At 42.3% G+C, this 8,296-nt stretch overlaps 1 protein-coding gene across 7 annotated transcripts in view; it reads left to right on the top strand.

Moving 5' to 3' along the window:
- The first annotated feature begins 5,501 nt into the window (after positions 1–5,501).
- Positions 5,502–8,296, top strand: part of SPAM1 (sperm adhesion molecule 1) — a 35,770-nt gene continuing 32,975 nt past the window's right edge. For 3 of the 7 annotated variants that reach the window (XM_015629003.1, XM_015629000.1, XM_015628998.1), the window contains exon 1: positions 5,609–5,824. The gene's annotated coding sequence lies outside the window, so the exon portion shown is untranslated. The other 4 variants (XM_015629001.2, XM_015628999.3, XM_015628997.2 and 1 more) reach the window with 4 other exon arrangements.

Genomic DNA, 8,296 nt, shown 5'->3' with positions numbered 1-8,296 from the left:
AGTCACTTTGACAGGAATGTCAAACTTCCATCCAAGAGACAGAAGAACTGTTAAAACTTAGTTGTGATTCATTATGATAACAAGCACACATCTGTAAAGATGTAAAATTTGATTCCTCATTTTGACTCTTATTCTTAAAACTTATGTTTATCAGATCCATGCTTTCTTGGGTTTTATTTTTTTTAACCCCTAAATTTTCACTTCAGCTGTTGTATTGATTCTATCTGTCACATAAGGAATACTTAGTGTCAAAGAGCATTACAGAAAATGTGCTATCTTTCTGAATTGTAGCCAGCTGTTGGATGGGTAACATTGACAGTTTAAAGCTCCTGCTGAACTTTTTACCATTTGGAAAATGAATCAGAGACTCTGATTTCTCTGATTTATGCCAGTTGTGAGTCTGACCCTGAGTCTTTCAGAACTGGCTAATTGTTAATTAATTAGAAAACCTTTCATCTGGTACGTGAAAAATAGCTTTGAACTGCCAGTTCAGTCCTTGGCTTTTCTGGTGGAGTTTTGACAAGGAAAATTGTCTCAATCTTTTTAGTGGCTGCCCAGGCAGCAATTACAGGCTCTCCTCAAAGTAGCTGCTATGGTCTTGTGCTTTTAGGGCAGTAGAGGAAGGAGACAGGAAATACATGAAAGGGCAAGAAAGGGGAATACAGCCATATGGGACTTGTGTGCTGGGATCATTTCTCTTATGAGATGAGTAGGAAAAGCGAAAGGATTGGATGTCAATGTGGATCCAAAGGAAGAGCCTGGGTGACTGCGTCAAAGTGACACTCTACACAAATCATCCTGGGAGCTGCTGTGAGTCCAAAGAGGACCTACTTAGTGTAACTGTGCCTAAAATTAGCACCAGCTCTCTGATGCTAACCAGATTCCTAAACAGGCACAGGGAGAAGGGTGGTGCCAGTAAAAGATGATCTGTGTAGGACTGTCAAGGTGCCTATGCTCAGTGTGTGAACCAAGTACATGACAAATAGCAGAAGTCAAGTACCCAACCTGAACAAGTGCTCAGTCCAAGTCTGGCCTACATCTGCTCCCACTGACGCTCTGCAGAATCACCCAAGTCCTGACCTCTACCAGAAGTGCTGACTACCATCTTTTGGGTAACAGCTTGAAAACACTTATAGCTATTGCCATCATTTACAGCTATAGCACTGGCCTAGGGGCTGGGCCTGATCTCACCAGCAAGCTGTAAATTGCTTCTTCTGTCTATATGCCTAGTATTTCATCTTGCCAACTTCATACATTAATCTGTGGCTGAAAGCTATTTTGAGTAAAGCAAAATATTCGAGGCCAAACAGAAGGCCTAAAATAGTCTTAGGCCTGGTTTTCTGTTTCCCAATGTCTGCATATCTGAGGCTTCTGATGGAGCTGCTTTCATCAGAAACCCCTGATTTCATAGCCCAATAATATGGTTTATTTAGTCTGCTCTTACTATTAATTTTTTTAGTCATATGGAGGATGGATGGAAAAGACTGTTTGAAAGATGTCACACTGGCATCTCCCCATCTTGGATTCCTACCTCTCGACAGCTTGGCTTGCTCAGCAGGTCTGCTGCTCTTGGCTGAGTCTGAAGCAGCAGGCACACAAATGGCCCAGGTGGAATTACCTATTTTTAAACTGATTTCTGCATCAGCAGGAATTGGAAGCTATTCTATAAATCCAAAAAGAGCTTTAAATCTCTCTCCTATCCACTCCCACACCTAGCTCTCATCCTATTTCCCTGAAGTTAAAGCTTTACTCAAAGAAATCTGCTTCAGGTGGATCAATTTCCTAGAATGCATTCATTAGTTCCTGCTGGCATAGCACAGTGAAGGTGGAGTGTTACACAAACAAGTAATAATGCTACTAATAAGTGCTATTATTAAGGCTATTAAAATACCAGCTGGCATTGCAAAAAAAAAAAAAAAAATTGCTGTCATTAAACATATATTAGGGCTTTATAATGAACAATCAGCATGACTGGTCCTGTGCAATCTTGGCAAAGAGAGCTGGAGAGGAACAATTTCACTTGGCAGCTTTGTAGCAGCGAGGGCAGTGGGACTGGCTGTGAGCCAGGCCCGGGGTGCAGCACCGAGCAGGGAGTGCTCACAGCCCTGGCCTGCCACTCTGCCCAGACCTCGGGGAGATGTGACCCCTCTGCCCTGCTCCCAGAGATTATGGGCTGCTTGCTGATTGCCATCAGCAAGCTCCTTGCCTGGCGTGTTGGCAACCAGCTTTGCTAACTCCTACATACTTATTATTGCTTTTCAATACCTGGAGGATTTCCTTCAATGCTGTCTGGCAAAATATAGAGTACAGAAAAAATAATAATTTTCACTTATGAAGGAATGCATTTGGCTGGGATTGGCTTGTAAATGGATTTCTGCAAGGATGCTCATTTTTTTCTGACTGAAAATTTAGTCTGGCATTTCTTTTCATGTTCATGGCTACAGATGAGATCAGATAAGTGACATCTGAGCATTGAATATGACCTTTTCAAAAAATGGCATGTCTATTCTAAGCATGCTGCAAGTCCCATGTATCTCAGACACAGCAGATTTTCTCTGCAGATCGGCTTTAAAACTTCTGCTCCAGTTGCCAGTGCTTCCCAAAGATGCTGGACCACAGATCAAGGCATACAGTTTGACCTATGTGGTGTGAAGAAATGACTGAAAACTCATGAAGCCAAACATCAAAAAGAGCTTAATGCTATTGTTTGTAATAGTTGGCTTTTAAGTCACATAAATAACATTCACAGTAAATTCCTGATCTTTTATAGCATGTCCAGCCCATGAATCTTGAAATGCTTTACAAAGTCCTAAACAACCATTTTGCAGATAGCCAAACTGTAGTCCAAAGAGACAGTTTTGCTGATGGTTGTGCCATGAGCAGGGTAAGAGCCCTCAGACCCCAGATGAACAGGCTGCCCAAAGCCCAAAGGATGAACAGGGTCTTGCCTTACCACAAACCACTGCAACTTGTACATTGTGCAAAAGAAGACACCACCAAGAAGAGCAGAGGGAAGGTCCAAAGGACAAATGGGCCTTCCTTCACCCCAGAAATCTGCTATGATTCCCTTGGGGTCTTTCCCCTTTGTTTCAGTGCCTGGGCACTGGCAGAGGTCTTGTAAGAGCAGTTACGGCACTCTTGCACTCCTGAGCTGAACTGTTCCCAGCAAAAGCAGCTAACTGGGAGGAGTGGTACCAGAAATGACACATGGTCTATCTCTACTGTGTGCTTTCATTTATTCATTCATTCAAAATAAAGGAATCACAGACTTGAATAAAAAGAACTAAAACCATGAATTGCCATTAGCAGGGCTTTCCAGAGTTTGCCAAGTGAGGCTATAAGACAGTTTATCTGTCTTAGCTGTAGTTTGCCTAAACTAGATCATATCCTCTCTTGAATGTTTTCTAGCTGTTAAAAGTAGATTTGACTCACCCTTCCTGCCAATACTCTTACAATGACTTAAAGAAACTCAAGCAAAGGCCCTTTACCTTTGAATAAAAATGCCACACAAGGGTTTTAAAATACTCAGTTCCACTCCAAACTCACACCTAGTTAACTAGTTCACAGCACCATTCCCAGCTCTCCCATCAGCCTGTTCCCAGTTTCAGCTGCTGAATAAAAATCCTAAATTATTAACTCCTGAACCTGCTGATGCTAGCCTCAAAAAATTGCCCTCAGGCTCAAGATCTAGAAAGCAGAGAGGAACTCAAGTCAAGCAAAAAGTGTCTCTAAAACTTCTGTGATCAGCTGTGGTAAGCTGTGACAGGCTCTCGGGCTGCCCACGCTGCTGTGGTGGGAGCAAAGCCTTGCTGGGCACACACCTCTGGGAGCATGGCACGGGGAGGAGAGATAGGAACCTCCTGCGTGCTGCCTAGTCTCACAGTGCTACTGCCTGACCTACAGACATACAAGCACTGTGGGGACTGTCTTGTCTCTCTTCCTCAAAACATTATTGAATATACAGAATTCAACGTAATGGAACTAAAGTACGTGAAAAGGAATTTCCTTATGTTGTCACCAAACCTGCGAAATAAAAATTTGCTTTAGTTTTAGCAGACTATCTTAACTTATAATGGTTTGCCTATTTATCAAATAGAATGCAGTACCTGGATTTTACATTAAATATTTAATTTTTTTATGTTCTGTCATTTTTGGGGATAGGTTACTTACCCACAAATTTATTTTGTGAGGCACTCAATCTTTCTGACCAGATCAATCAAATTCTTTCAATCAGTCTTTAAGGCAAATGTTAATGGAAAAAGATAACATGTATTTCTTTAGAAATTTTCGCTCCTTTCAGATAAAATTTGCTGTTTCCTCAAGAGGCTTGCTGAAGAAAACTTGCTCATTAAGATATTAATCGGAAACAGACAGAAAAGTGTTACGAATAGAGTCTCACATCTACTGAAATCTATTCCTAGAGGAATGTAATTACCTAATTTCTCAAATAGACTTTGTAGCACTGATCAACTCATTGTATTTAAAAACATGATAATATTTTTAATCTTCTCATTTCTCAGTGGAAGATTTGATGGTGTAGAAATGAGCAAATATAACTTATCCATATTATCTCATGTTTCTTGGGAATGGACCACTTCCAAAGTAAGGTGAATTTGTCTGCTGATTGAAATATAAGAATGACATCGTCTTTTCTTATTCCAAACTTCTTTAATGAGTATATATTTTTACTCAGTGCAGTCCAAATCTTTTTCCAGGATGACTCGAAAGAACTGCAGATGTTTTCTGACTCAGTTTTCCTCGGTAACTGTGTGTCCCACGCTGGCTTCCAAGGCTCTGCTTTCTGAGCAGCTCCGCGTCCCTTCCTGTGCCATGGTGCTGCAGACGGGAGCTGCTGAAGCAGCACAGCAACAGGGTCAACAAACCAAACTCCCCTGTGTGATCAGCTACACAGCAAGAGGGAATCAGAAATGTGGCCTGTGTACCCTGACAGAGGTGGGCACCCCCTTGCTTTGCTGCTCCTCGTGAGGAGCAGAATTTGTACAGTTCCTTGGCAGCTCTGTCCCTCAGACTTCCTGGGCCTGTCAAATGGGCAGAGGTTTCCTAAACGTGCTGGGGCTGCCCAAGCTCCCCCAGGGCCACCGCTCTGCAGCTCTGCTTGTCAGGGGGCCATGCCAGCTCCACTAAGGAGGCCTGGTGCACAGGGTCAAGAGGAGTCAGCCAAAAACACAAACTCACTTTCAAGCCTCCACCTGTCTATCACATTTCTGACTTGTGTCGTTTCAGGAGCTTGCAGATTTTCCAATGGCTGGTTTTCATTCTCTTCACATCTATGATCAGGGACTTCGGCTCTTACAAAGTACCAAATGCTTCCGTCTGCATTCCAAGGGCCCTCACCCCTCCTGATCTCAAATGCTGGGAGGAGGTAGGGATTGCTTTGTTTGCTGTGCCAAAGAGTACATGCTGTAACAAGTGAATGTGGGCATAAGTGGTGTGCCACAAACTTCACTCTGTGCCACTTAGGGGAGGACTGGAAGAACTGAATGTCTGCCAGACAGTATAAAGGTAAGGTAGCCTGGGAACAGACAGTCCTGGTAGCTCTCTCCTGCAAAGCCTTGTAAGCAGCAGATCTCATCAGAACCAGGTAAAAAGCCTCTGTATGCATTAACTTATTTTGGTTTAAGCCTGCTCCTGTCTGAGCTGGGTCATTCCTAAGTGAAGGGTGGGATTCAGGGACACCTCGCCTGGCCTTCAGCAACTGTCCCAGATGAATATGGAACTCCTGTGCACCCTGTGCCACACCTGCCAACCCTATGGAGATACCTGGGACAGGACACAATGCTTGTAATATATTGGACATAGACAAGTAAGTTATCACCGAGTGTTTTAAAAACAGCTTGCATTGGGTTTTTGTGGTTTTAGTCTGCATAAATTCATGTTTATAAAAGAAAACTCTGTGTCCTAATAGATGGGAACACTCACAAAGACCGTTTGTTTTGCTGTGCTTGCTACTAAATGCAGAATGGTAGCAACCACAATGAACCAAGATTCTTACACCTCGCCTGTAGATGTTACCAAATCCCTAAAATCTTCTGCTCAGATACTTCCTAGCACTCCAGACTGCTACATTCCTTCCACACAGCAGGTTTTCCTAGCAATGTCTCTTCGCCACTTGACCCCTCTTGCCATCTGGCTACCTGAGGACCTATTTCACATGTATGATTTGGTGCCATTCTCTGGAATTCTCAACTATGTGATCAGCAGATAGTGATTTGATAAGTGTCTTTTGAACATATCTTCTGAATATCTGAGGGAGAACCAGATGATGCTGATAAACCCCAACTCTATCCCATTTTATTCAACAACTTAGTACTGTAGTTTCAGGTTTGGAAACCAATAGAGGGTCTAATAAAATAGGGAAGGTATTTGGTTGGAATTCAGGACCCTGGCTGGTCCTGAATGAATGTGCTGAATAGGTAGGAATGACTTGAGTTTTGTTGTACCTTTGATCTCCCCAAGGCAGCCAGACTGTTATATAGTAGAATTTTTACTGAATGTTGCTTCAGAGGGTCAGGCTGCAGCACCCCTGAAGCCTGGTTGTTGTGGGAGATAAGAGTGCTAATCTGGGACATGTCCATCTGTTCAGCTGACAGCAAGGCATCCATACAGAGACAGGGCTGGAGACAGGCATCTCTGCAACACCTCTGGGCAGGGACCCATAGCCTCAGGCTGGGTCGAACTGGGGCTCCTGGGACATGGGCTGGGGAGAGGCACAGAAAGGCCATCAGTGCCCTCAGGGCCACAGCAGAGAAGTGTTTGATCCTCTTTTGTCAATCACCAAGAACATATTGAAGATGTGACCTCCAGGCATGAAAGGAACTACATCCACAAGAAACTTTGGACACTGACTTAGGTACCTTTCCTAACACCTGGGTGCAGCAGGAAGAAGTCTCAAGTTCCCTAAACCACCAGCAAGGTGCCCTATCTGGGTGTTTATCCTGAGAAAGGTGGGGCAAAGCAGTTTTCTGAAACCTACAAGTAAAACATTTAAAATCGGATCCCCTCCCTGTCAGGTGAGAACTCTGTAGGCTGTGGGCAAAGTTCTGAGTCACGACCTGTCAGAGCTGCTCTGCCTTCTGTCCTTAACATATTTTGTGACCATATGAAGTCTGTGATTGTTTTTCACTTTCAAAAATCTTCTTAATTCATCGTTTTCATGGGATCTGATGTGGAAATATTGAGCACTAATTACTCCTTATACAATTTTTTTTCCTAACTGGAATTTACATATTTTTTAAAGTATTGTCTGTCTCATTTAACCTTAGAATTGAATGGAAACAGGTCAGTAATGTAGAGAACTGGAAATACAAGGAAAATTAAGACAGACCTGAGGGAACCTCCTTGAGTAACAAGCTAAGAGTAACAAAAGAATAGCTCTACTACACAGATTCTCTGCTGACAAGTTTGAAAACCCTTCCAAATCACCTAACATCTTAAGTGCACAGTCCCTTCATTTTGAACACAAAGCTTCTAATATCTTAATGAGCCAGAAGAAAAAAATCGAGAGCTTTACATGCAGAAATAACAAATGACTTAAAATATGCATTGCTTCCTTTGGAAAAAAAATATCTGAACTCTGTGAGAAATATCTACTAAAAGCTGTTTTTTGAGGGTACTGAGCATAATTTCATGAATATATTGCACTATCTGTCAAATTTATTTGCATGTACACAGACAGACCTGTTATAAACATTACAGCACTGGTTGCTGCTTTTAAGAGTGTTGACAGCAAGACTGTGCTTTTGATTTTCAGTGTGTACATTAATTCCCACCAGTCTGGCACTGTAAAATCTAAAATATCTCCTAACTGGCAGAAACCAGGGCCAAAATATCAAAAATAACTTAGAATTGACACACACTCAAGATGTCTTCCTACTAGTTTAATGGCAATAGTAATGGTAGTGAGAGTTCAAAAATCACCTTCTTCTCTTAGGGAAACCTGCTTAATGAAAAAAAGTGATGCTGGCAGGTGGACAAACTCCATCAGTAGAAAATGGTAGAGCTTGATAATCTTTGCCAGCTCATTGTGTTTGCACATGTTAATGGCGATAAAGAAAGCCATGTCACTTGGAATCATTTCTATCAAGGTACTAGCTAATTAGCTTTTAGGCACTTTTTTTGGGCTGTTATTCCAACAGCCATTTTTTTATGTAAGAACACACCCTAAACCTGGGCAGGGCCTGCTGTATCCCTGTTTATCTCCACATTGAGGGGATAAATTAATTTTTACCATTAGTTCACCTACTAAGGAGCATAAAACAGCCTGTTAGACAAATCA

This window comes from Parus major, chromosome 1A, assembly GCF_001522545.3.
Source record: "Parus major isolate Abel chromosome 1A, Parus_major1.1, whole genome shotgun sequence".
NCBI lineage: Eukaryota > Metazoa > Chordata > Aves > Passeriformes > Paridae > Parus > Parus major.
Note: the sequence above shows the minus strand (reverse complement) of the source record. Positions and strands in the feature narration are given on the sequence as shown.